This window comes from Arachis ipaensis, chromosome B9 (genome assembly GCF_059453495.1).
Source record: "Arachis ipaensis isolate K30076 ecotype BB chromosome B9, ASM5945349v1, whole genome shotgun sequence".
Lineage (NCBI taxonomy): Eukaryota > Viridiplantae > Streptophyta > Magnoliopsida > Fabales > Fabaceae > Arachis > Arachis ipaensis.
In genome coordinates this window covers 23,120,657-23,148,064 of record NC_142444.1, presented here as the reverse complement: position 1 = coordinate 23,148,064, position 27,408 = coordinate 23,120,657, and the positions used below count along the sequence as shown (strand labels likewise).

General features: G+C 38.6%; 1 long non-coding RNA gene across 1 annotated transcript; it reads left to right on the top strand.

Moving 5' to 3' along the window:
- Positions 1 to 22,361: 22,361 nt before the first annotated feature.
- On the top strand, positions 22,362 to 24,197 carry LOC110267108 (uncharacterized). The gene is made up of 4 exons (XR_002354443.2): positions 22,362 to 23,070; positions 23,211 to 23,263; positions 23,607 to 23,675; positions 23,779 to 24,197. It is a non-coding gene; the product is annotated as an uncharacterized LOC110267108 (long non-coding RNA).
- Positions 24,198 to 27,408: the final 3,211 nt, after the last annotated feature.

Below are 27,408 nucleotides of genomic sequence, written 5' to 3'. Positions count from 1 at the left end.
AGAATACAATAAGAGGCATAGTTTAATTTGGTAATATTAATTATAAAAATTTATTAATTATGATATCATATATATGAAATTATGAATGTTATGAGTACAAAATTATGGATGTTATTAATATGAAATTATGGATATTATGTGTATGAACTTATGGATGTTATGAGTAAATTTATTAATTGAATACATTAATTTAAGAATTTGACATTTTTTTAAATCTAATTATGATAAAATTTAAAAACATCTGTATTAACTTGATAGTTACTTATGCAATAAATAAAAAATAATGATATGTGTATGGATGTAATAACTAATATACATTAATTTAATTTTTGGATGTTAGTTATATGTACTTATAGATGTTATGCATGTGCATAAACTTATAGATGTGTTGAATTTAGTAAATAAATAACAAAAATGATTATGACAAACATGTTGAATTTTTGTTGATAACCCAAGTGGGTTCGATGATGTTGTTTAAGTGTGTAGGCTCAAATTGCTTTTGTTGCAGCCCAAACCTATGAAACCAAATGATTCCAAGGCTGCTGAATAGAAATTGAATCATCAATCCAACTCAATACCAAACAAGCCAAATGGAAAAAAACCCCAAGATTAAATAAGTTCACCTCGGATAAATAACAAAGAAGAAAGGGAGCTTCACTTTTTCATTCAACCACCAAATTAAAAGAAAGAAAAAGCTAATCAAGGAAGCAAATGTTAAATCAAGTCAAGCAAAAGTAAGCTAAGCAGAGTTCAAAAAAAATTAAAGGTAATTTGTTTTCTTTAACATGCAAGTCAATTGCTTCACATTTTTTTCTACTCCCTACACCTCCATTTCAAGTAAAAAATGAAGAAAGTGGTGGCTAAGTTTCTCTATTGTGAATCAATGGTTGAAATTGTTTCTTGAAGTCAAAGCATGAATTTAAGGGTTTGAATTTGGGAACCTCACTGAGCATTTGAGCAAGCAAGTTGCTACTGCACCTATCTCCTCGATTAAGCCCAAAATCAGTTTTTAAATCCCAAATTTTGTGGTCTGTATGAAGAAAAAGAAAAAGGGATTACAGCTGGTTTATTGATGAAGAACAAGGTTTTGAGTTCAGAAGTTAGGTTCATCATATAGAGTTAAGGCCTTGAATCATCATCTCCTTCATGGTTTATTATTGAATATTCGGTTTCAATATTGTATCTTTCTTTGCCTTTCATTCAGTGAAAAAGGCATGAAAGTGAGGCATTGAAAAAAAGACATAGAGAGAAAAGGTTGAGAGAAACACTCAGAGAAAAAAGGCAAGAGTGATTTCATATTTTTTTTTGTTTGTATTTCTGTTTTGTCTCATGTACTTGAGAGGTATCCCTTGCTAAGTTGGATAAGAACTTAGTGTGTTGAGTCTAGGTAGTTACCTTGGCCAAGTCAAGTTTATGTTGAAACTTGTGTGTTCTTGATAGGATTATGTTGAGTTCTTGGAAATTTTTGTATTGAATACTTGGAAAGATAGTAGAAATTCCACTAACTTTGTGGTGGAGACTGGATGTAGGTTACATTGTACGAGGTAACTGAACCAGGATACATGGCTGAGTCATCTTCTTCTTCCTTGCTCTGATTCTGTTATTTACGATTTATGAGATAAAATGAAGTTATCTCCTACATAATTGTTCCGTGGGTTACCTGAAACTGAAGGTCAATCTCGGAGGAGATCTGCGGTGGTGGCCGAAACGATCATGTTCGACTTGTTGGAGCTGGTGCGGTTGTTGATCCTTGATCACCGGAGGGTGGTGGTACCTACAAGAGACTCCGATGCTTAAGTTAGCACGGGCTTTGAGTAGGTTTTTATGTGTAAAATCAGAGTATGAGTTATACCTGGGTGCTCCAGTGTATTTATAGTAGCATGGGGTGTCCTTTAAGATAAGTTAGTTATCTTATCTTATCTTTTAAGGCTTAGCCGCCTTTAGAATGGGTTGCGCTCCTTCGTTTGGGCCTGCTTGAGCCTTTATGGCGATTTGGCCAAACACTTTAAGGAGAGGTCGGTGGCGGTCCAACCTTAAGAGGTCGGTCGCTCTTGTCTTCAGTCAGTCCGGGTCGCATAGCTTGACCCAGGATATGAACAGTGCCCCTGCTCGAGTTCGATCTTTCCCTTGAGGTCGTGTCTTTAGACTTCGACCCCTTTGAGGAAGTTGTGCTCGGGCATTTAGCTTTTGGTCGATCTTCTTGTGTAACTTCTGGCAGGCTTGCTTTTGCTTGAATGCGAAGCGTTTCTCTCTTTCTTTTTTGATCGTAGCGTGCGTTGCGCTTCCTTGGGAACGTGCGAGGGTATAAAAACTCATTAAATTTCCCTTTGCCGTTTCTTCTTTTCCCTCTTTCATATTTCATTTTGAATTCTAAAGAATCACTTTCAGTTTCTTCCTTCCTTTCTCTTCGTTCTTTGCTTGTTGTTTGCTAGGCGCTTCGTTCCTCTGACTTCTTCTTGTTTTCACGCCCCCAAGCTTTCTATCTTCTTTGCCCGAGAGCGTTTCTTTGGCGCAGATTCGATCGTTGCTTCTGTCTGAGCCTTCCTTCGCGCTTGTTTCCTCTTCCTCTATAGGCTGGTATTCTCCTTCCTTTTTATGTTTCGATAGTCGTCTTTATGTATGCCTTCACTGTTGCATGTTTGCAAAGTTTTGATTTTTGCTGAGTTTGTCTTGAGAAGCTTGATCCTTTCACAAAAAGATTATGTCTTTGTTTTCGATCGACGTTGTGGTTTTCCTGCTGCTCCTGTTTTTACTAAAATGTGCACCTTTGAGGTTTCTGTTGCCTATCAGTAGTTTTGCTTATATTAGGGAATGTATGAGGGAATGCTGGTATTTTAGGTTGAGCTTCTTGCATGTTTAAAAGGTTTAGGGTTGGTTAGTGTTCCAATTCCAATTTTTGCGTCTTCTCCTTTTCTGGATTCTCTTTCTGTTATTGCCTCCAAAGGGTGCCCCTGGGCTTTGTTGAATACTCCTTGTTTTCGTAGACCCTGGGGTGCCCTTTTTGTTGCCCCGCCTCTATATTGATTGGCTGTTCCTTCTTTGTTGATTTCGTCCGAGTTGTTTAGTAGTGACCCTTGTTATCTTCCTTTGCTGTAGGTGTAGTTGTTGTATGTCTTCCCGAAAAAATATTGTTGAGATGTCTACCAAGATCCCCGTGGGCATGGCCGACTGGCTGGACTCTATAGTCCTTATGTGCGTTGCTGTGGCCGATCTGGAGTACTGCGAGAGGCTTAGGAGGTTCTATAGGATCTATAGCAATAGGGATGATGAAAAGAACTATGAGCTGTTATCGCCTGACCCTGAAGAGAGGGTTAGTTTCCCTCCTTTGACTCAGGGAGAACGACCCTTCTTCTATGCTTATGACTACTTCTTTATTCAGTTGAACATCACCATCCCTTTTTCCACCTTTGAGACTGACCTACTGTGGTCTTGTAATGTGGCCCCTTCCCAGCTCCATCCGAACTCATGGGGTTTCATAAAGATTTTTCAACTGTTGTGTCAGGAGTTGGGTGTCCGACCTACCCAGACTCTCTTTCTATATCTTTTTGTGTTGACAAATCCTGGGCTAGCTAAGAAGAAAGCCTCTTGGATTTCTTTCAAAGCTACTCAAGGGAAGAAAGTGTTTTCTATGTATGACGAGTCTTTCCGTGATTTCAAGAATTATTACTTCAAGGTTTAAGCTGTTAAGGATGCTCGACCTTTCTTTTTAGACGAAAATAATGAACCCACCTTTCCTTTGTCGTGGCAAAATGACCCAGTAGTTGTTAAATATTCTTGGGAGAGCTTAAGCGAGTTAGAACAAGCTGTTGTTGGTGTCTTAGAGGAGAACTGGGGAGAGCCTCCTCATCTGGACACGAAGAGATTTCTAGGAAATCCTTCCCTCCTTCGTGTTGAGCTGGGTAGTGTTTGTCTTCATTTTATAATGGCTTTCTTCTGTTATTTGGCAATTTATTCCTTACGGATTTCTAATGTTGTTTTCCTTGTTCCTTTTTTAGAAATGGTGAAATCTACGGATTCTATGAAGGCCTTCCGTAGAGCTAAGAAGGCAACGGCTGTTCAAAACTTATCGGCGAAGGCTTCGGGGGAAGGGTCTTCTCAGGTACTTCTGCAGAAGCCGACTTCAGATGCTTCTGGGATGAGGAAGATCATTCCGATTCCTCAAGTTCGGACGATTCCTTCTGACCCTGTTTACCCAACTTCTGGTGCTGCTACTGCTGATGGTCCTCCCCCAAAATGTCAAAAAACTGTTGTTTCTTATGATCTGAATGCCAAGGACTTTGATGGTGTGGGTTTTGCTACCAAATTGATTTCTCCCCATGGTAATATTCCTTTGGATGATGTGTCAATTCTTCATCATCTTGATTTTGTTGTGAGTAGTAGTATCCGAGTGGCCAATGTTGGGGCGGCCCTTTCCCGGGTTATCAAGGAGTCCCATGTTCATGCCACTAAGGCTTTTATGGAGGAAGCCAAGGCTGAGTTTGATAGGATTAAGGGCTTGAAGGATGAACTGGATGCCAGGGTGGCTAAGCTAGAGCTGGATGTGGAGAGGGAGAAGTCACGGGCTATTGCTGCTGAGGCAGCTGCAAATCTGGCTGAAGAGACGGCGAAAAAGTACAAGAAGAGCTACACCTGTACTTATGGCGAGCTACTGGAGTTTAAGAAGAGGCTTGAGTCTGCTCAGTCTGACTATGCTGAGCTCCAGGGTCATCTGGTGGGTAGTGTGACTGATGCATATGATAATTTGAAGGTCTAGGTCCAAGTTCTTGCCCCTGAGCTCGATCTCACTTTATTCAGTTTAGATAACGTAGTGGAGGACAGCAAGATCGTGCCTGCCCCAGATGACGAGGACGAGAGTCCTCCTCTTGTGCCGCCAGGGAAAGCCGTAGCTACTTCAGCCTCTTCTGCCCCTTCTGAGGTCGACCAGCCAGAGTCCGATCCCGACGTGCAGATCCTAAATCGTCCTGATAGAACTGTCGATGCCGTCCCGATCGCGACCATTCTTCCTCCTTCAGCCAAGGATGCCGCTACTGGGGAGAATTTAGATCCTTTGTAATTTTCTGTGCTTGTATTATAGTCTGACTTGTGGACTTTTGAACTTTTTTCATTTTTTTTGTGTAAGTCTTTGGTTGACCTTTTTGACATTTGGTCGCTTTTCTTAGCAACCTTATTTTGCAAAACAAAATACTTTAAATTCTGAGGCTGCTTTTCAGTAGTAGCCTTTTGAGTCTTTAATGCTTTATTATAGCAGGTATACTTTTGCTGATATGTTATTCCTTCCTTTGCAACCTTTGTGGATTTTTATAGAGGTTTGGTATTTTCACTGTCCGACCTCTTTTGAGTATGGGTTTTGGCCCTTTTGAATCATGCCTTGCTTTCTGTTTGAGCGAGGTGGTCCTTTGGTGTCCGGGCTAACTTGTCTGATAACTTTTAAGTGTTCTTATAGAACCTTTTTAGTTATCGACTTCTTCGTAGCCCTGCTTCGAGACCGTTCCTTTGTCAGAGCAGAGCAGCTCCCCTTTTTGCTAAGCATGTTTGAGCCTTAAGTTATTTCTAACCTTTTTGGCTTTTTATTACTTTCTCGGAGTCGTGCTTGCTTTGCGTCTTGAGTTTGATGTTGACGTGAGCTTTTTAGTCATGTTCCAACAACTTTTTAGGTAGTGTTCCAAGGGAAACCTTTTCTTTATAGTTTGCTTGGATGACTTTTTAGCTCTATTTTGACTTGTGCCTTCACTTTTTAAGTAATGTCTGTTTTCGCAAGACTTGTTCCTTTCAGCGAAGCACTTTTAACCTTTTGGAGGTGTCTTCGTCCCTTTTTATTGATCCTTTCTTTGGTCCGACTTCTCTGTCGGGCCTTATTAAGTTATTTTTAGTAATCCATTTTTAGTCAGACCACGTCAGGTCACTTTTTATGGGTTACTTTTTGTAACTTCTTGCATTAATCTGCTTCTATCTCTTTCACCTTGCCGACTTCTTTGTAATCGGTCGATGAATTTGTTTTTTCACCTTGCCGACCTCTTTGTAATTGGTCGATGAATTTGTTTTTCACCTTGCCGACTTCTTTGTAATTGGGCGATGAATTTTGCGTTTTATGAGCTTAGATTAATGCGTCTTGGTAGGAAACTTTTTAGAAAATCTGAAAACTTTATTCAAATAATAATAAAAGATAGAAATATGAAGAAGAGTGTATACATGTGAGTGCTTACCCTTCTAGGTCGAGCAATTTTTGTAGATCTTAGCCTGGCGCCTCATTAAAAAACCTTTTCAGGAAAAAGAGTGCACCTTGACCTTAAGATCTTTTATTATTTTCTAACTATAGTACCTTCTTAGGTTACAGGCATGCCAGGACCTTGGTAGCTCTCGTCCCTCGAGGTCAGACACCTTGTAGTAACCTTTCCCTAGTACTTCTATTACTCGGTATGGTCCTTTCCAATTAGCTGCTAGCTTTTCTTCTCCTGAACGACCTGCTCCGATATCATTTCAGATTAAGATGAGATCATTGGTGGTGAAGCTTTGCTGGACTACCTTTCGATTATACCTCAGAGCCATTCGACGCTTTAGGGCTTCCTCTTTAATCCGAACTCTTTCTCGGACTTCTGGAAGTAGGTCGAGCTCTTCCCTTTGAGCCTGGGAGTTGGTATCTTCATTATAGAGGATCATTCTAGGTGATCCTTATTCTATCTCTACGGAAATCATTGCCTCCATTTCGTAAGCAAATCGGAATGGTGATTCTCCAGTAGTTGAGTGCGGTATTGTCCGATATACCCATTGGACTTGTGGGAGCTCTTCTGCCCAAGCTCTCTTGGTGCCTTGTAATCTCTGTTTTAACCCGGCCAGTATGACTTTGTTGGCGGCTTTCACCTGTCCATTGGCTTGTGGGTGTTCTACAGAGGTGAACTGGTGCTTGATTTTTAGATTAGCCACCAAATTTCTAAAGCCTGTGTCGGTGAATTGGGTACCATTATCTGTGGTAATGGAGCATAGAACCCCAAACCTTGTGATAATATTTTTGTATAGAAATTTCCAACTTCTTTGGGCTGTGGCATTAGCTAATGGATCTGCCTCAATTCACTTTGTGAAGTAGTCTATGCCTACAATGAGAAAATTGACTTGTCCGGGCCCTTGGGGGAAAGGTTCGAGGAGGTCGAGTCCCCACTTTGCGAATGGCCAGGGTGAAGTGACGTAGATGAGCTCCTCAGGTGGAGCTATGTGGAAGTTGGCATGCTTCTGGCATGGTCGGCATGTCTTGACAAACTCTGTTGCTTCCCTTTGCAAGGTCAGCCAGTAGAAACCAGCTCGGAGTACCTTTTTGGCAAGAGCTCATGCTCCGAGGTGATTGCCGTACATGCCACTGTGGACCTCTTCGAGAACTTCCTTTGTAGCGGAGGTCGGGACGCATTTTAGGAGAGGTGTAGAGATTCCTCTATTATATAGGACGTCTTGTATTATGGTGTAGTATTGTGCTTCTCGTACTAGCCTTTTTGCCTCCTTTTTGTCTGTGGAAAGTGTTTCTGACTTGAGGTAGTTGATTATGGGAGTCATCCATCCTTGATCCTGTCCTGATATGGCTAGAATCTTTTTTGCCTCCAAGGTTGATGGACTCTGGAGTGTTTCTTGGATGACACTTCTATTGTTGCCCCCTGGCTTGGTGCTGGCTAGTTTTGAGAGTGCATCAGCTTTGGCATTCTGTTCTCGAGGTATGTGTCGGACCTCATATCCCTTAAATTGTTCGAGCTGTTCCTTGGTTTTGTCAAGGTATTTTTTCATAGTGGGATCCTTAGCTTGATAGCTCCCTTCTATTTGCGAAGTGACTACTTAGGAGTCACTAAAGATGGTAAGCCTTTGAGCTCCTTTCCCAAAGGTTGTATGCAGGGAGATGTATCCTAGTGGTTGAATCGGGGTGTCTCCGAGTCCAAACAAGCTATTCGGATACGCTCTGAGCTCTTTTTCTTGTAGGCCGAGCTTGTCGAAGGCGGATTTGAACAAGATATCCGCGGAACTTTCCTAGTTGATTAGTGTCCTATGGAGGGTGGCATTGGCAAGTATTATGGTGATGACCATGGGGTCATCATGCCCTGGGATGATGCCCACAGCGTCTTCTTGAGTGAAGGTGATATTGGGGAGGTCGACCGGCCTGTCTCCTCCTTGATAATGAGATTTGCTCGATGGTTTAGAATTTCTCTTCTAGAAATAAGAACTTCGTTGTAAGCATAGCTCCAAACCAACAAACAATTCTCACATCAAAAATTTTGGTTTTGTCACAAGTACAAACCCCAATGAAAATTAACCGAAGTATTTAGACTCCGGGTCGTCTCACAAGGAATTGCAATGAAGTGGTCAATTATTGGCTATGAAAATGCAAGGGAGGTTTGATTTTTATAGTTTGGTAAAAAAGTAACCAACAAGAAAGTAAATAATACGAACTAATAAAATAAAAGAAAAGAACTCTTGGCTAGACATAGGTAATTGAGATCACCATCATTGTCTACAAACCAAATATTGATAATTATGAGGAACCAAACTCATTAAGTTTACTTCTATGCTTGAAGTATATCAAATGGCTCTGATCACATCAACTCATAGGTTCTAACCGATCTACTAATTAGATTAGTAGTGGGTTAGTGTCAATGGGTATCAAATTGATCACCAAGGGTTCTCAAATCACCAATTCAATGAGACCCAATGACTCAAGGTCACTCAATTTCCTTAGCCTAGGCCAAGAGTAAAGAAAACTACTCAAAAACTAGTGTAAACATTTCATCAAATACTTAGAGTGTAAGAAAAGTAAACATCACCAAATGCAAAAATTAACAAGATCCATAACTATCATCAACAAGAAATCAACAATAACAATGGAGGTAACATAAAAGAGACATAGAAACATGAAATTGCATTCAAAGAAATCAAGATTCAATAATGGTTCATAAACATAAAAATGGCAAAATAGGAAAATTAACAACAAGAACTAGAAGAACAAAGGTGTAACAACAAGAAATTAGAAGAGAAAACTAAATCAAAACAAGAATTAAAAGTTGGATCTAAGAGAATTAAACCTAAACTACCCTAAATTCTAGAGAGAAGGAAGAGCTTCTCTCTCTAAAATTCTACCCTAAAACATGATGAAAACTAAACTATGACTACTTGGTTCCTTCCCCCCTCAATCCTTGGGTTCAATAGCATCAGAAATGAGTTGGATTGGGCCCAAAATGAGCTAGAAATTGCCCCCAACGAGTTGCTTAAAGTGGACCCACGCAGCTCTATCGGTGTGCACGTGTACATGGCGCGTGCGCGCCCGTATACATCAGGTAACTACGGCAAATTTTATATCATTTTGAAGCCCCGGATGTTAGCTTTCCAACGCAGTTGGAACCGCCTCATTTGGACCTTTGTAGCTCAAGTTATGGTCGATTGAGTGCGAAGAGGTCAAACTTGAGAGCTGTACGGTTCCTTCATTTCTTCATGAGTTCTCCCATTTTGCATGCTTTTCTCCTCACTTCTTCCATCCAATACTTGTCTTATGAACCTAAAATCACTCAACAAACATATCAACGCATCGAATGGAATTAAAGTGAATTGAATTTATCTATTTTAAGGCCTAAAAAGCATGTTTTCACACTTAAGCACAAATCTAGGGAGAATTACAAAACCATGCTATTTCATTGAATAAATGTGAGAAAAGTTGATAAAATTCCCCAAAATAAGCACAAGATAAACCAAAAAATCAAGTTTTATCAAATCTCCCCACACTTAAACCAAGCATGTCCTCATGCTAAGAATAAAGAAGGACAAGAAAAAGGGGTATGAATATTTATTCAATGCAAAGAAACTATATGTACCTATCTATATGAATGCAACTAAATACAAAATGATTCTACCTACTTGGTCAAAAATAAATCAATCTCCAAGAGCATGTATGAACAAGTAGGGCAAAGGTTATATGACGATTCACAAACTCTACCAATTCAAATATCAAAATGAAGTTCAAATAGACTTGCAAGAAGAAAGCTCATGAAAGTCGGGAACAAGGAATTGAGCATCGAACCCTCACCGGAAGTGTATCCGCTCTAGTCGCTCAAGTGTATAGGGTCGATTCACTCAATTCTCTTCTACTCATGCTTTCTAAGATTTATTTTTCATCTAACAATCAACAATTATTCAATGCATGCATACATTCATCATGAGGACTTATTCATAGGTTGTAATGGGGTTAGGGTAAAGGTGAGGATGCATATGGTCAAGTGAGCTTGAAATTTGGATCTTTGATTAACCTAAGCTCTCACTTAACCTATATAACAACCTATAAATTCTAATAAAGTACCTAGCTACCCATGATTCCCACTTTTTCACATACTCATGCATTCTTTTTAATTCACATTTCATATGCATTGATTTTTTTATTGAACTTTACTTTGGGATATTTTTGTCCCCTTTTTTATTTCTTTTTCTCTTTTTTTTCTTTTTCTATTTTTTTTCTTTTATATATATATATATATATAAAATTTTTTTCTTTTTCTTTATCATCATTTTTTTCTAAAGTATATACAATGTATCAATGCATATGGTTTTACATATAGTGCATGAATATGTACCCTATTCCCAATATTTTTAACAAAAATAAAAATTACACTTTTACCTCAACCAATGTCTCAAGTTTTTCATACCCAAATGATACACACCCTCACTAGCCTAAGCTAATCAAAGATTCAAATTAAGGGATATTTATTGTTTTTCACTTAGGGGTAGTGATGTGCTAAACTTAAGAACAAAAGGGATTAAATAGGCTCAAAATTGGCTAACAATGGTTGATGAAAGGTAGGCTATTTGGGTAAGTGAGCTAAATGAAATGATGGCCTCAATCATATAAATGCATGTATACATGGAACAATGGACATAAAGAATCAAACAAATCAAATATTACAATTATAGAAAGAGAACAATGCACACAAGAATGAGAATAAGTGGTTATAAGATGTAACCACACAATTTGGCTCAAAACTCACATGCTTGTGTTCTTAGCTCGAAAACCATGTTTCAAAATAAATTCTTCAAGCAAGTTCATCACAAAAAATTTTTTTTCAAATTGGTAGGATGCCCTAAAATAATTTTTCTTGGAAAAGAAATCATCACCCTAACCAAGTAGTCCTAATATAAAAAGAAATGGTGAAATATGTACAAATTCTAACTAACATGCAACCTATCATGTAATGCAACAATTAACTAGCAAAGGAAATCAAGAATTGGTGTTGAAAAAGGAAGTTGTTACCCATGGAGGTCGGTCGGACGACCTCCCCACACTTAGAAATTTGCACCGTCCTCGGTGCATGCAAAGGAGATCAATGTGGACGGGTTGCTACAATTGATGAACTCCTTCAAAAGGTTGTGTGGATGAACTTGTTTGTTGCCCCCATTTAGAATTCTTTCCATTCCTTTCCTTCTTGGTGGCCAACCTAAAAGGAAAGAAAAAGAAAGAAAATTAAGCCTACAACAAAGATATCAAAGCAAATAGAACATAGGCGGGGCTAATGCCAAATAAAAGTATGGTTCTTACTACATGGTAGCTACAACATATAAGTGAGAAAACAATATAAGCTAAGGGCATATCAACTAATACTTGATGCAAGAGTAAAGTCAAAGCATAGGCAAATGACATGAAGAGCATGTTGCATCAAGCTTAATCAATAATTGACACAAATAAGATTAATGATAAGCATGAGAGCATTTGGTCCCATCCTAACTCAATGATGATGAGGTACAAAAACAAGGGATCATGAATCAGGAAGGACTAAAGCACTAATCTTGTGTGTAGAGCAAATATTACAATTAATGCCAAACAAGTCACAAAGCACCAAGATTAACCAAGAAATTCTCAACAATTGAATATAAGAATCCAACACCATTATTAAAATAAGAAACTTAGAAAATAGAAGAGAAAACAAGTTACAAAAATAAAATTAAAATGCAATGAATGAAAATAAGCAAATGCAATAAAAGAGGATGGAAGAAAAGAAATTTTTTATTTTATTTTTTTGTTTTTTTATTTTTATTTTTATTTTTATTTTTTAAGAAAAAAGAATTTTTCAAGAGAGGAAGAAGAAGAAAAAGAGAAAAAAAATAGAAAGAAAGAAGAAGAAAAGAAGAAAGAAGGAGAAAGGAGAAAGGACAAAAACAGGGTGCAAATCTGCGCGCGTGCCATGCGTGCTTAGGCGCGGATGCAGCAGGAATAATCCGCGCGCGCGCCATGCGTGCTTACGTGCGGATGCGGCAGGGACAATCGGCACGTACGCGCCATACGTGCTTACGCGCGGATCGCCTGGCACAAAGTAGGCATAAAGTGGGCACAACTCTCGGATTTTAGTACTAGGAGTTGTGAAACCACACCGGTGCGCGCGCACAGCATGCTTGCGCGCCGATGTCCACTTTTTTTTTTTAAAGGCAGGGCACTCTCCTAATCTATAAACATTCTAAAACAATCAAAAATCAAATTTAACAACAAATCTTTTTAGTTTTTGAAAAATTTTCAAATACAAAACAAACAAAACTTACACCTCAAGCAAAAAGCAATTTAACAACAACTAAACTAATCAAAACAAACTAAGAAACAACCAATCAATCAAAGCAAAATATATAAGAGTATAGAAAATAACAAAAACTACCTACAATGGCAACTCCAATCACTTAATAACCAAATCTAAAAGAGAGTGGAAAGAGTTTACCATAGTGGGGTGTCTCCCACCTAGCACTTTTAGTTTAAGTCCTTAAGTTGGACATTTGGTGGGGGTCCTTGCTAGGGTGATTTATGCTTGAATTCATCCTTGAATCCCCACCATTGTTTGCATATCCAATGTCCACCGGGATCCCAAATTAGGTGCACAAGGCCTTCAAGTAAGCTTAGGTAGATGGCAAGGCCCCAAGAGTTTTGATTGTGGAAATGAATTCCGGGGTCCCAAACCTTGTTCTTGCACCCATGTTCTCGTTGACTACCATAGTTAAATTTGGGTGACAATGCTTGTGAATTCTCAATCAAGCATCCAAACATTCTCCTAGACCCATGCAATTTGGTTCTACACCAACCATTGTCATTCAACTTTGAGCATGCAACCATCTTAAACTTAGAGTGATGTTTCCCACCATTACACAATTCTCTCTTACTCCTAACTCCACAAAGGGCTCTAAGTTGACCATCATTTTCAATCAAACCGTATTCAAGTGTGAAAGTGAAGCTTAGGGATAGAAAGTTTACCCACTTGAATGTTGTGTTGAATGATGGTGACTTAGGAAGGGGACCTCCCCACACTTAGACAATGCAAGGTCTACTCCCTTGTGCTCCTTCTTGACTACCTCCACCTCTTTGCAAGCTTCTTCAACTCCAATTCCTTGCTCACCAACTTCTTCTATACACCCTTCATTTCTCAAACCATGTGTCGGAGGTTGTGCATAGTCCTCCTTGTCATCAATTTCATAGCATAATGAGGGAGATTCATCAATTCCAAAAGACTCATTAGTTAGTGCGGAATCATCTTCAATGATGACGCTTGCTTCTTGCTCAACCTCTTCTTCTTGGTGGCTTCCTTCCAATTCAATCTCTTCTTCATTGCTTACCAAGGGTATGAGAGGTGAGGTATCTTCTTCCTTACCCTCTATGTCAAACCCAATTAGAGAGGATTCAATTGTGCATAAGAATTCTTCAATGATTGAATCCATCTCTTGGTCAATCTCTTCAAAGGCTTCAACCGTGGTATGTGTTGGAGGTTGTACACCCTTCTCAACATCAATGTCAAGCTTCTTGGAAGAGGGCTCTATGACTATGTGCTCCCATGGGCTTCCAACATCTTCTAGGTTTTTAACCACTTCTTCCGGCTCAATTGTCTTAACTTCCTTCCCTTGTGACAATTCTTGCTTTAACTCCTCTTCTCCACCTTGAAGCACCAAACTCACTCCCTCACTATGCTCCTTGATTGCTTCTCCACATTCAACAATAGGAGTTCCTTGATCGCATAGGCTTAGGCGGAAGGAGACCATATTGCGAACGGCTTTCGCTATGGTAGCTATCTTGGCTTCTAACTCCTTGAACTCCTTTTGGTTCTCTTCTTGCCTTCGAATGTAAGAACTAGCACATTCTTGGAGAGAATCATCCATTGGAGGTGGTGTGGAAAAAGAAGGTTCATTGTTTGGGAAGGAAGTTTCATAATCGAAAGTTGGTTCATCTTGGTAAGGGTATGGAGATGGTGTATATTGAGGTGGTTCTTGGGAGTAGTTGTGTTGGAATTGTGGTGGTTCTATGTATGGTTCATGAGGTGGTTGGTATGGTGGATAAGAATTAAGGTCACAATGAGGTGTTTGGTGGTAGGGGGCTTGTGAGTAAGGTAGTTCAAAGTCATGTCGAGGGGGGTGGTTCATAGGCATATGATAGTGGTTGTTGACAATTACAATAAGGGTCACCACATCCATTAGATTGATATGCATTAGGATTAGAATTATACCCATAATAAACCGGAGGTTGTTATTGCCAAGAAGGGTGATCAATCCTTTGAGGCTCCCTCTCCCTTTGATTCCCAAATCTTTGATGCATGTTACATGTTCATACCCTGGGTCGAGCTATCCGACCCGTGATGTTTAGCGACAAGGCAACCGACCTCTTCAGGTCCGACTATCCGACCTCTTCTCAAAGAGCTCGGCCAGATTACCAAGAAAGCCCAAATAAAGGGCCCGAATAGAGGAACACGACCCAAATCCAAAGGCAGCCCAAGCCTATAGAGATAAGGGCGGTTCCCTTGGAGATAAGCTGACCTCACCCAAAGATAAGATAAGATAAGATAAGATAACTAACTTATCTTATCTAAAAAGGTCACTCCACACCTCTATAAATACACTGGAGCACCCAGGTATAATTCATACTCTGATTCTACTAAAAACCTGCTTAATACCCTTGCTAACTTAAGCATCGGAGTCCCTTGCAGGTACCTCCACCCTCCGGTGACAAAGGATCAGTAGCCTAGTCAGTCCAACAAGTCAGACACGATAGCTCCGGTCACCACCCACCAGTCGGACACGTCATCTCCGACCAGTACAGAAGATCTCGTCCGAGATCAACCTACAGTTTTAGGTAACCCTCGAATTATTGGCGCCGTTGCCGGGAAACCTGGAAGTCATCCCATCACCATGGCGGACGACCATGACAACGACCACGATTCAGATCTAGAGGATAGAACGCTGCATAAAAATGCGGACACTACACCAAAGGATACTCCTCAACTTAATTACGAAAAGAATTCTCCAAACATGGGAGCCATGAAGGTGCTTCAAGACCGATTAAAATAACTTGAAAAAGAAGCCCTACATCAGCGAGAGGCCGAGAAAAACCTACAAAGGAAAATAAGGCGACGCCGGGAATTGGAGGACAAACTCCTAAAACTCGAAGCCGATCTCAACGCCAAAGCTAATCGACCCTCTCATGAGGATAGCTCTTGCAAGGACCAAGATCCATTTACCAAGGAGATCATGAAGACCAAAATCCCAAAAGACTTTAAACTCCCGGATATGACTTTGTACGATGGCACTATAGATCCCGGCCATCATCTCAGTAATTTCAGAAGTAGAATGTACCTCACCGACGCCTCAGATGCAGTTCGCTGCAAAGCCTTTCCAACTACTTTAACAAAGACGGCAATTAGATGGTTCGACAATCTACCTCCTAGGTTCATCACAAGCTTCGATGACCTAGCCAAGAAGTTTCTGGCCAGATTCTCCATCTAAAAAGATAAGACTAAACACGCCCCAAGTCTATTAGGGATCAAGCAAGGAGATCGGGAAAGTCTTCGCGACTACATGGAAAGATTCAATAAAACATGCCTGGACATACAAAGCCTACCGACAGAGGCCGCTATTATGGGCCTCATCAATGGCTTGCAAGAGAGACCTTTTAGCCAATCTATATCGAAAAAACACCTCGCATCTCTAAACGAAGTGCAAGAACGAGCAGAGAAGTACATCAACATGGAGAAAAACTCTCGACTAGGAGAGACCTCAAAATCTGGATTCACCTATCCCTCCCGGGATAAGGATAAAGAGTCCAAAAAGAAGGAAGATCGACATGGGGAAAAAATAAAAAAATACCACAATTACACCCCTCTTCGGGTGTTCCTTGTGGATGTCTACAGAGAAGTTTGCCACACTGAAAAGATACCCCCAGCTTGACCACTCAAAGGCAAAAAAGGAGGAGAAAATCGGACCGAATATTGTGAATACCATCGAATCCGCAGGCATTCCACCAACGAATATTTTGACTTAAAGAATGTCATAGAAAAACTAGTAAAAGAGGGGAAATTAGATCGGTATCTGGCCACCCAGGACGATGAGCAAAGAAAAAGAAGAAGTGACAATCAAAACAAGTATCTCCTACAAAGTACAGCAGCAAGGAAAGCTATCGATAGGGCAAAAATCAAGGGGCAATCTTTGCAGAAGCAAACAAGTGCAGTTTTACAAAAAGTATCAAAGAACAACCAGAAGCAGCAGCAAAACATGCAAAGCCCTAAAAAGCCTCAACAGAAGTACCAGGAGTATGCATAAAGACGAAAAGGAAGCCAGAAAAAACACATTACAGTGACGATCAAATAGAAGACTACAAAAAGGTTCAAGCTTTTCAACATGCATTCAGTCAGAATCAAAGCTTTACCAGAAAAATGACGAGAACAACGAAGAGAAGAACCAACCTGAACAAAGGAAGAAACTTCGAAGAAAGTTTGAAGACGGAGAGACAGAATCGCCTTTCGAGCCAAGAAAAATACCAAGAAATCGCCAAACGACGTCGCAGAAAGAAACGCAAAGATGCAAGTCTCAAGCAAAAATCGAAAGCGAGAAAGAAGAGGAGAAGTTACAGAGAAGGGGAAACCGTTTTTTCTGAATGAAAAATTCAAAATGAAGAAGCAAGGGAAACGGGGCATTAAAAATAATTAATGAGGGTATTAAACCCTCACACATTCCCAAGGCCAGAGCGCTAAGGCAAAGGCGCGCGTTTTTTAAAGAAATGGAAAGAAACAAAAAAACGTTCCATATTCAAAAAGGAGAAACACTACAAAGATGAAGTCGACAAGATGCTCGAGTTCGGCTTCAGCAGAAAAAGATCGAAGTCCTAAAACTAAGACTCGACCTCAGAAAGAAAGACCGAGCTCGAGCAGGGGCACTGTTCATACCCTGGGTCGAGCTATCCGACCCGGGATGTTTACCGACAAGGCGACCGACCTCTTCAGGTCCGACTATCCGACCTCTTCTCAAAGAGCTCGGCCAGATTACCAAGAAAGCCCAAATAAAGGGCCCGAATAGAGGAACATGACCCAAATCCAAAATGCAGCCCAAGCCTATAGAGATAAGGGCGGTTCCCTTGGAGATAAGCTGACCTCACCCAAAGATAAGATAAGATAAGATAAGATAACTAACTTATCTTATCTAAAAAGGTCACTCCACACCTCTATAAATACACTGGAGCACCCATGTATAATTCATACTCTAATTCTACTAAAAACCTGCTTAATACCCTTGCTAACTTAAGCATCGGAGTCCCTTGCAGGTACCTCCATCCTCCAGTGACAAAGGATCAGCTGCCTAGTCAGTCCAACAAGTCGGACACGACAGCTCCGGTCACCACCCACCAGCCGAACACGTCATCTCCGACCAGTACAGAAGATTTCGTCTGAGATCAACCTACAGTTTCAGGTAACCCTCGGAACATTACCATTGTAGTCCCATTCCCTACAACATAATTTGAGCCAAACTCATAGCCAAAGTGAGGATGAGAATTCATAAGAGAAAATAAAAACAAAAGCAAACAAAAATAAGCAACAAAGTCCTAAACCTAACAAAAACTAACAAACAAACAAAAGGCAAACATATTCACATATTCACAATAGCCAATAATGTAACACCATTGCAACTCCCCGGCAACGGCGCCATTTTGATAATGAGATTTGCTCGATGGTTTAGAATTTCTATTCTAGAAATAAGAACTTCATTGTAAGCTTAGCTCCAAACCAACAAACAATTCTCACATAAAAAATTTTGGTTTTGTCACAAGTACAAACCCCAATAAAAATTAACCGAAGTATTTAGACTCCGGGTCGTCTCACAAGGAATTGCAATGAAGTGGTCAATTATTGGCTATGAAAATGCAAGGGGGTTTGATTTTTATAGTTTGATAAAAAAAAAAGTAACCAACAAGAAAGTAAATAATACGAACTAATAAAATAAAAGAAAAGAACTCTTGGCTAGACATAGGTAATTGAGATTACCATCCTTGTCTACAAACCAAATATTGATAATTATGAGGAACCAAGCTCATTAAGTTTACTTCTATGCTTGAAGTATATCAAAGGGCTTTGATCACATCAACCCATAGGTTCTAACCTATCTACTAATTAGATTAGTAGTAGGTTAGTATCAATGGGTATCAAATTGATCACCAAGGATTCTCAAATCACCAATTCAATGAGACCCAATGACTTAAGGTCGCTCAATTCCCTTAGCCTAGGCCAAGAGTAAAGAAAACTACTCAAAAACTAGTGTAAATATTTCATCAAACACTTAGAGTGCAAGAAAAGTAAACATCACCAAATGCAAAAATTAACAAGATCCATAACTATCATCAACAAGAAATCAACAATAACAATGGAGGTAACATAAAAGAGACATAGAAACATGAAATTACATTCAAAGAAATCAAGATTCAACAATGGTTCATAAACATAAAAATGGCAAAATAGGAAAATTAACAACAAGAACTAGAAGAACAAAGGTGTAACAACAAGAAATTAGAAGAGAAAACTAAATCAAAACAAGAATTGAAAGTTGGATCTAAGAGAATTAAACCTAAACTACCCTAAATTCTAGAGAGAAGGGAGAGCTTCTCTCTCTAGAATTCTACCCTAAAACATGATAAAAACTAAACTATGACTACTTGGTTCCTTCCCCCCTTAATCCTTGGGTTCAATAGCATCATAAATGAGTTGGATTGGACCCAAAATGAGCTAGAAATTGCCCCCAACAAGTTGCTTAAAGTGGACCCACGCAGCTCCATCGGTGCGCACGTGTACATGGCACGTGCGCGCCCTTATACGTCAGTCAACTATGGCAAATTTTATATCATTTTGTATGTCCTGGATGTTAGCTTTCCAACGCAACTGGAACCGCCTCATTTGAACCTCTGTAACTCAAGTTATGATCGATTGAGTGCAAAGAGGTCAGGCTTGACAACTTTACGGTTCCTTCATTTCTTCATGAGTTCTCCCATTTTGCATGCTTTTCTTCTCACTTCTTCCATCCAATACTTGCCTTATGAACCTGAAATCACTCAACAAATATATCAAGCTATCGAATGGAATTAAAGTGAATTGAATTTAGCTATTTTAAGCCCTAAAAAGCATGTTTTCACACTTAAGCACAAATCTAGGGAGAATTACAAAACCATGCTATTTCATTGAATAAATGTGAGAAAAGTTGCTAAAATTCTCCAAAATAAGCACAAGATAAACCACAAAATCGGAGTTTATTACTCCTTCAACATGGTATACCTCTTTGAGGTGTCTCTTGCGTGCTGACTTAGAGATCCCTCCTCCTGCGAATCCCCCATTTATCATGTGAACATGCCTCTTAGGGGTGTGAGGGGGACGTTCAGTTCATTCGATCTCTTCATCCTTCTTCTCTTCTTTGGTTCCTCCACTCTAAGAACCGATCTAATCCACCTTCTCGTGCCAACTTTTCTATGACATTTTTCAAGTCATGGCATTCGTTGGTAGAATGCCCGTAGATCCGATGGTATTCGCAATACTCTGTCCGACTTCCTCCTCTTCTATGTTTAATCGGACGAGGGGGTAGGATCTTTTCAGTGTTGTATATTTCTCTGAATACATCCACAAGGGACACTCTGAGCGGAGTGTAGTTGTGGTATTTTCTAGGTTTTTCAGTAGGCTGATCTTCCTTCTTTCTGGAATCTTTATCCTTGTTTTGAGGGGGGTAGAAGAATCTGGTTTTTGAGGTTTCTCCTAGTCAAAAATTCTCCTCCATGTTAATATACTTTTCGGCCCATTCTTGTATCTCGTTCAGGGATGTTGGATGTTTCTTAGATATTGAGTAAATAAAAGGTCCTTCTCTCAGACCGTTGATGAGCCCCATGATGGCCGCTTCTGTTGGGAGACTTTGTATGTCGAGACATGCTTTGTTGAATCTTTCCATGCAGCTGCGAAGGCTTTCTCGATCTCCTTGTTTAATTCCCAGTAAGCTTGGCGCGTGTTTGGTCTTGTCCTTCTGGATGGAGAACCTGGTGAGGAACTTTTCTACTAGGTCGTCGAAACTTGTGATTGATCTTGGAGGCAAACTGTCGAACCACTTTATTGCTATTTTTGTCAAGGTAGTCGGGAAAGCTTTGCATCGAATTGCATCTGAAGCATCTGTGAGATACATCCTACTTCTGAAATTGCTGAGATGATGGCTTGGATCAGTCGTACCATCGTATGGAGTCATGTCAGGAGCTTTGAAGTCCTTTGGGACTTTAGTTTTCATGATCTCTTTAGTGAATGGATCTTGATCCTTGTGGGAGTTATTTTCATGACTGGAACGAGTAGTTTTGGTTTTGAGATCGGCCTCGAGTTTTGTGAGTTTGTCTTCTAGCTCTCGGCAACGTCTCGTTTCCCTCCGGAGGTCTCTCTTGGCTTCCCGCTGATGTTCGGCCTCCTGTTCGAGCTGTTTGAGGCAATTCTGTTGTTCATAGAGGGCATCTAAGATTTCGGTGTTTGGAGATTGTTTGTCCCCCTTGGTTTGAAGCACATCCTTTGATGTGAGATCTGTATTTTTAAGTGGGGTTCTTTCTTCCAAACCGGAGTTGTGATCATTGTCAACGTTGTCCGCCATGATGATGAGATGACTTCCAGGTTCCCCGGCAACAGCGCCAATGTTCTGAGGGTTACCTGAAACTTTGAGGTTAATCTCGGACGAGATCTTCTGAGGTGACTGAAGCTGTCGTGTACGACTTGTTTGGAGCTTGAGATGCGGCTGGACCTTGATCACCAGGAGGTGGTACCTGCAAGAGACTCTGATGCTTAAGTTAGCACGGACTTTAAGCAGGTTTTGTGTAGAATCAGAGTATGAGTATATACCTGGGTGCTCCAGTGTATTTATAGTACTGTGGAGTGACCTCCCTTGAGATAAGTTAGTTATCTTATCTTTATCTTTTGTGGGTGAGTCCCCTTATCTTTGGCCAGCTGCCTTTAGATGGGCTGTGATCTTCTACTTTGGGCCTACTTGGGCCCTTATAGCAATTTGGCCGAGCTCTTTGGGAAGAGGTCGGTGTCGACTAACCTTTATAAGAGGTCGGTCGTTTATGTCTTCATTCAGGTTAGCTTGCCTAGCTCGACCCATGGTATGAACACCCACTTTGTCTCTGTACATTATTTCTTACTTGATTGCGTTTAATCTGAAACTTTGAAAATTTTTGTGCTATAAAATCATCTCTAAAATAGTAAAAACATATCAACCTGGTGCAATAGTTCTCCAGTGTGGAGCTGATTCACTTGTTGGAGATCGCCTGGGCTGCTTCAATCTCTCTATTGATGGTGCATATCTCCCAGTAAATTTTCTTTTCTATTGAAAGTGTCATTGTTCTATGTTATTGGTGGGTTGTGTGTTAGCTCATCTATACAAATGCTAGTATCCTTTTCAATTATTTGATGGCTTAACTTGATTAAAACATAAACTTTTGATGCTTCTTTACAGGTCATGATAAATGTGTCAAATTTATAAAGAGATTCAATTTGCCCTTGCTGGTGGGTTTATATCATTTTATATTTGCCTTAAATTTACTTATTATTTTGATTCAGATATACATGAGTGGACTTCTGCCACAGGTCACATTGACATCCAAAAATTGGCTCATAATCCTCTTTATGTATTGTTAAACTTCCTAAAATTGTAATGCAATGCCTGTTTTCAAGTTCCTTGCTTTTGGTTGGTATACATGCTGTGTCTAGTACCCCGCCCCCCCCCCCCCCCCCCCAGTGGCCCTGCCTGACAGCAAAAGAAAAAACAGAAATGCATTATATTTGTCCTTCAAAAATTACTATGTCAAGATATATGAATATAGAAGGTCATGTCCAGTTGATGACTATGGTCATTGATATATCTTGTGTAGTGCACCTGCAACATTTGAAAGCCAATTCCAACGAGAACTTCCTCTTTTGTATAGATATCTCAAAGAATCTCCTTCTAGAAAGGTATTGCTCGTCAAACTTCTATATTCTAATATTTTAAAGTTTGGAAAGATGCTAACAGCTGATTCTGATTTTTCCTGCTTTCAATTGTATTCTTCCCTTTATTAAGGAGAGCATGCTATAGTCTTTCCTTTTATGTCTTTCCTTTCTTTACATCTTTTTCCATACTTTTAAATACGGCATTGGTGCTGCGATGGTGCAGCATCGTCATCCATGATTAGACCCTATGACTCTTTGTGCTTACCATTGTATTTGCTATATGAATGAATTTATTCAGATTAATAAAATGTGTGGTTATGTGGAATAAACTATTTTACAATAAATGCAACGATAAAAGTTTTTTGCTAAAAATCTAATGTATATATGCAGTTTAATATACTCATAAATTTCAAAATATTGGTTTCGCTTATAAATTGTTTTTAGCTTAAGGTTATCAGTTTCGATTATAATATATTTCATTTCTACCAAAACATTATTATATTTAAGATCTTTACTCTTTTCCCAATGATTCCCAAACATGCTCTATGTACCTCCAGTTGACCTAATTTCTTTTCATTGTAGGTTTCTCCAGTGGTTGATCAAAGAGCAAGACTGTAATGACACTCAGTTGCACACGTTGTATGCCCTATCACTTTCTAAATCAACTATTGAAGCATTTGAGTCTGAAAATCTTGATAGTGGTAATACTGAGAATACCTCTGGGATATCAATCTTTCAGACTAGTGTAAGAAAAAGATTGCAAGTATTTTTGCAATCCTCTAACTTGTATGATCCAGAAGAAATTCTTGACTTGATTGAAGGGTCAGAGTTATGGTTAGAAAAGGTAAATTTTAAGTCTTCTAATTGTGTTATCTTAAACTCTGTTTATCTGACTTTGGTTAGTATGTATTTTATACGTAGTTCTTTGTCTGTGATCATTATCATACACTGATTTTATTTATTGAGCTTATATGACACTGGCAGGCTATTCTGTATAGAATACTGGGGTAGACTTTGGTCCTCCAAATTTTGGCTTTGTGAGTAACCCAGCTAGCTTCAAAATTTTAATTTCTTTCACGTGACTCCTCTGAATATTATTAGTATCTGACAAAAGAAGAAATATCATTAACAAGAAGAGAAGGATATTACATAGATATTTGAGGACCAGGTATCCTCAATAAATAAATAAGTAAATAAAAATTCATTAAAATGATAGAAGCAAAGCTCTCCAATTTCTCTGTAATTCTCTGGTTAATTTGTGTGACATGCAATAGAACATTTAAATGCAAACAATTACAAGGTGTTAGATTGGAAAAATATTTTTATTTTTATTTTTATTTATTTATATTTTAAAATATTATTATGTCTATTGGCTCACAGGAAGTTGGAAGATAGCGAGGCTGCTGAGGAGTATTGTACTGAAATTGGCAGACCTGATGCTTACATGCAGTATGTCTCCCTTGAACCCTTTCAATACTTTATTTATCTATTTAGAAGTTCTTTTGCACATTATAATGGAATTTTGCATTCTTAAATGTGATGATGGCCTCAGTTTGCTTGAAATGTATTTGGATCCACAAGATGGTAAGGAGCCCATGTTTGATGCTGCTGTTCGCCTTCTCCACAATCATGGAGAATCATTGGATCTTTGCAAGTTTTAGAGATATTATATCACTCTATCTTCTCCTGAATACTAAAGCAGTTTCAATTATACTACAATTGTGAATATTTTGCAACCTGCATCATTGGACACAAAAGACAGATTAATATAAAGAAGCAGTTAATCACTCATGAAAATTGATGGTTGTTTTCCACCCTTCCCAGCCACGTTCCTGAATACACAATTGAAGCCTTTAACCTAACTTGTAAGGAAGACTTGTAAAGTACTTGATTTTCCATTTTACACCTTATACTTAGAACATTGTATTTCTTGCTGCTTGATAAATGAGAGGTTATTGATTCTCTTTGAAATATCTCATTTGATAATTGATACATCCGGAGCATTCTTCATGTTTAATTTTCAAGTTATATATATATTAAGTTGTAGATTCTACCATCATGAATGTTTGAATCAAATACTTTTTGTTTTTGGGCTGTATTACCGATCTGGATGGGGTGTCTCTCTAAATTGTCAAGAATTCTTTGACTGTGTTTTGAATTGTCAAGATTTAGTTTTTAAATTTTGATATTAAAAAATAAATTTTTAATTTGAGAGTATGTAAATGAGATGAGATTAATAAATGACTTGAAATTAAAAATAAATAAATAATTACAGAATATGTGGAGGTTTGAAAATCTCACAAAATAATTAATTTTTGTTAAATTAAAAAATCAATTTGTGGGAGTTTTAAACTGCCACAAAAGTAATTTAAAATTGCCACAAAAATCTAATATAAAACCTCTACTAAACACATACAAAACCCCCACAAAAAATCTCGTGGCACCTCAAATTTTAGGGGTTTTAAAAACTCCCACAAATTATTTGATGGAGGTTATAAACCTCCACAAATAAAAAAAAAACTGTCACAAATAAACAAAAACTTTATAGTGGAGAGAGAAGAGAGAATTTAATGGTTTGGTGGATGTGAAAATGAATTCAAATGAATTGGAGTTCAAGCTTAAGGAGAGTGAATTTTGGTGGATCACCGAATAGGGATTGGATCTTTATTTGGGTCAGTGTGTTTTTCATTCTTTTAATTTTCTAAGTGCCCGCTTTTATTTCAGATGAGAAACATTTGTGGTAGAAGCAAATGAACATTGGACTTTGATGGTGTGTATTTGGGCCATAGTGTGTGTGAGTTGAGTGCTTTTTTCTTAGCTAGTTTTAGTTAACTAACTTTCTGCACACTAAACAAAATATATCACGCAAATAATTTGATAATATTCTTAATAATATTTTGTCATCATTTTAATCATATTTTAGTTTTTCAAATTTAACAATTATAACTACACATAAAAACACAAAAAAATTAAATCAATTTATTACCATAACTCGTCAGAGTTAGTGTGATTTTTTATATTTTTGAAATTGGTTGACTGACAACAATTTTATTAGATGAGTTCGTCTATTGTTCAAATTTTTCAACTCCTTTTGATATAAACACCGTGTTAAAGTAGAATTCAATTCACATACTATTTAAAGTGATAACTACAACTTGTTATAAATTTTTATGGTATATCCTAATTGTGCTTCCAATTGAACTAAAGTCGTGATTTTTAGGTACTTAAGGTCGACGTTTCTGATTGTGCTTAAATTGCACTAAAGTGAATTTTGCCTCACTTTAAGCCTATGCGCCTTTATATTTCTTCTAGCAATGATAATAAAATGAAACAAGGCCTTTAGGTTTTTTCTACTCTTGAATGATAATGAAATGAAATAAAGGAATTACAAATCAATTACAATTACAGTCACCTAATGAATATTATTATTACATATAATTTTTTATTATTATTAATTTTTATTGTATTTTTAAATATAAAATTCAAATTGTAAAAAGAAACATTAAGTAATAATTAAAAAGATGTCTAATAATTAGAGATATAATATTATAATTAATGTATAAAAGTCATTAAGAATATGATAAGTAAAGCTATAAGAGAATAAAATAAAAAATTAACATATTATTAAGTTATATAAATAAAGTAAATTTTCAAAAACTTTAGAAATTAATAATTTGTTGAAGATGTGTGCTCTAAGTGCGGAAAAGAGAGAGGAACAACTCTTCATTGTTTAGTACTCAGCTCCCTCTATGCGACATCAATAGTCAACAACAATAAAAAATCATGGCGTGGTGGTTGAAACTGAGCGAGCTTACAAGACAACGACCGCAAAGAAAGAAGGACCTGGGGATGGCTGGCGATGCTCGTCTAGACAATTTGGTGAGAAGAAACGCCAAAGTCTTCAAAGGAAGGGATATTTCTCCTCCGCAAAAATATGCTCAAGCTAATGAACTCCACACTGAATATATATCAGACACGTAAACCCTAATAATTTCTTGCTTTTCCATTAGTTTTCTACTTTTCCTTTCTTTTCGTTAGCTTTCTTTTAGTCCAACCATGCAATTTTAAATTACTTTCCCTTTCCTTCTCATTAGATTATTTTAGTTGATTAGTTGATACAACTTACAAGGATCGGACATTATGAAAAACTCCTCTCTTATATTTTGTTGTTCAACTAAGGACTAGATCATATCACTGTATTCATTTTACTTCATGAAATGAATAAATGATTACCTTAGGGGAAAAAAAATAACTATCTTAAGTTTAGTATTTATTACACTTAAGGTGTCGTATTTCTTTATCGTGAGAAAGTCATTCTTGGTGGCCCGTGGTTGATAGACGGTCACTATGTTGCAGTAAAGCCATGGGATGTGGATTTTAGGCCATGCGAAAAATCCTTTGGATCAACGCTGGTATGGATTCGAGTCTCGCGACTTCCAATTTGGTGCTACCAGGAACAAGCAATGCTGCGAATTGCTTCTGCAATAGGGATTCCGATGAAAGTAGATTTGGCTACTAAGCTTGCAGAAAGAGGAAAATATGCCCGAGCTTGTGTTCAAATTAATCTTGAGTTGCCTGTAATCAAGCATATTATAGTGGAGGGTGTGACTTATGAAGTGGAGTACGAGAGTTTACCGTTGATTTGTGCTACTTGTGCACGATATGGGCATGATAAATTGTTGTGCATGGAGAAGGAGTCCTTGGAAGGAAACGGGAATTCCTTTGGTGATGAAAAAAATAATGAAGCCCCGACACTAGTGCCACACAACAATCATGAGATTCAACAAGAGGCTGAATCAGAAGCTCGTGATTTGGGTGAGAATCCTCGTAATTTGGGTGAGAAATTAGGAGTTGTTAAAGGGAAGGATGTGGTTACGAAATCATTAGCTCCTCACGTGCCTGATGGTCATGTTAATGAGGCATGCATGGATGATGGAGAGGGTTGGCAACAAGTGCTCCGTAAGGGAAAATTCATAATGGGCCAGTCATCAGGTTTGAAGGACCAAGATGGAAAGCAGCACAAGTTCGGTTCGAGAAGGGTTCCAAGACCCAATTTGCATGGTGATGGAGGTAAATCAATTGGCATTAGGATGGGGAAGCGAGAAAAACATGAAATTGCGCCATCTACATCACGCAGAACTCCTGCACGTCGTGGAATTTCTCTACGGAAGCGTCCTCGGCC